Source organism: Rattus rattus, chromosome 1 (assembly GCF_011064425.1).
Source record: "Rattus rattus isolate New Zealand chromosome 1, Rrattus_CSIRO_v1, whole genome shotgun sequence".
In the NCBI taxonomy this organism is placed as follows: Eukaryota; Metazoa; Chordata; class Mammalia; order Rodentia; family Muridae; genus Rattus; species Rattus rattus.
Window position 1 is genome coordinate 96,065,701 of NC_046154.1, and position 2,138 is coordinate 96,067,838.

The 2,138-nt window shown below is 47.8% G+C and overlaps 1 non-coding gene across 1 annotated transcript; it reads left to right on the forward strand.

The window, feature by feature from the left end:
- Positions 1–1,738: 1,738 nt before the first annotated feature.
- Positions 1,739–1,870, forward strand: LOC116890534. Its single transcript, XR_004386715.1, has one exon. It is a non-coding gene; the product is annotated as a small nucleolar RNA SNORA17 (small nucleolar RNA).
- The last annotated feature ends 268 nt before the right edge of the window (positions 1,871–2,138 follow it).

Below are 2,138 nucleotides of genomic sequence, written 5' to 3' on the forward strand. Positions count from 1 at the left end.
TCTGTGTGTGTGCTTCACTGTCTGTGTGTCTCTGTGTGTGTCTCACTGTCTGTGGGTCTCTGTATGTGTGTTTCACTGTGTGTGTATCTGTGTGTGTGTCACTGTCTGTGTGTGTGTAACTATGTGTGTCTCTGTGTGTGTGCCTCACTGTTTGTGTTTCTCTGTATGTGTAACTCTGTGTGTGTATGTGTCACTGTTTGTGTGTGTCTGTGTGTGTGTGTCTCACTGTCTGTGTGTGTGTGTCTCACTGTCTGTGTGTATAACTCTGTGTGTGTCTCTGTGTGTGTCTCACTGTGTGCCTGTGTGTGTGTCTCTCACTGTCTGTGTTGTATAACTCTGTGTGTGTCTCTGTGTGTGTCTCACTGTGTGTCTGTGTGTGTGTGTCTCACTGTCTGTGTCTGTATCTCTGTGTGTGTCTCTCTGCCTCTCTTTCTGTTTTACACACACACACACACACACACACACACACACACACACACACTTACTCCCATGTAGCTGAGGGTTGAATCCTGCGCCTCTTATATTCATGCTATTGAGCAATATCTCTACATCTGCTTCTTACTTTTGACTTAAAAAATAGTTTATTACAACATAAAGCACAAATATGGGAAAACCACAGAAAACAAATGTTGTCTTATTATATTATAATATTCCACCTGGAAACTTATTCCACCCACACAGCATAGACCATTTTAAAAATATTTGCGTCTCAGCTTTGCAAGGTAGCTCCCACCTGCAATCCCAACACTTAGGAGACTGAGGTAGGAGGACCACCATAAGTTTTCAGCCAACCTAGTCTACAGAGTGAGTTTCAAGCTATCTTGGGCTACAGAGTAAGACATTATCCGTCCCCAAAAGGGAGGAGACAAGAGTCATGGCTCAGTGGGTAAGAGTGCTTGCTATACAAGCATGAGGACCAGAGTTCAAATCCCATATAAAAAAGCCAGGCATGTCTACCCATAGCTGTAAGCCCAGCTTTGTGTGGACACAGACAGGAAGATTCCCTAGGGCCTGCTAGCCACCATCCTAGCTCCAGGTTCATGACAGACCATGTCTCAAAATACAAGATGGAGAGTGACAGAGCAGGACACCTAACATCCTCCTCTAACCCTTATCACATAGAACACACACACACACACACACACACACACACACACACACACACACACACACACACACACACAGCCAAACCCCTCCCACAGTAGACTGAGCCAGATGCAGGTCAAACGTTTACCCTAAGTGTAGCAGCCTCCCATTGTGATGGAGCCCTGAAGTAGCATCACTTGGGATATGACAAGGACAATGGCAACAGAACCTGGATAGGCCAACTGTGTCTTGTTCCTTCCTTTAGACTATGACTGTGTCCCACTTCAGGGAAAAGGTGAGGGCTATGCATTCTGGGGCACAGACTCAGAAGGGAAGTGCAGGGAAGGAGTTTGGGACGTTACACGAAGACTGCCATTTCCAAATAGAACCAGGGCTTGAGGGGTTGTTCTTCGGCTTGACTGGATGTGACACAGAAACACTGCTGGTGTCCAGGTCTGTGGTGTGCTAGGAACCATTTCTAGAGATGGCACAGAGCCTGTCCTATGATCCCGTTTTCCATTGTTGATTTTTTTTTAAACATCGTTTCACTCTGTATCTCTAGCTGCTCATGAGCTCACTGTATAGCCGGCCCCAAACTCACTTATGTCCTGCTTCAGCCTTCCAAATACTGGGTTTAAAAATGCATTTCATCCCTGCCCCTAGGGGTGTCACAGGTGTGGCTGCTGTGTCACATGCGCATCAGAAGGTGGCAGAGAGGAAAGAGGCTGTGTCTCCACACAGTGTTCTGACCTGTGAGCGTGTAAATGATTAGTAAGCTAACAGTCCCTAAAAAGACCTAGCCTGAGACAAACACCAGCCAGTCCAGGGGGCCCGTACAGGGAGCTAGGCTGAGATGAGTACCAGTCCATGGCCCTATAGCAGCAGGGAACTGCTACCACCTAAAGCCAATTGGTCCTTCCTGGTCTGGGCTGCTGCCTGTCTGAAGGCTGTGCAGAACTGCCCCTGGGCATTGTGGGAGAGCTGTCCTTGGGAGCATGAGAACAGGAGTGCTGACCCCCCTGTCTGTTGCTACAGCTGCACATGATCGGCCT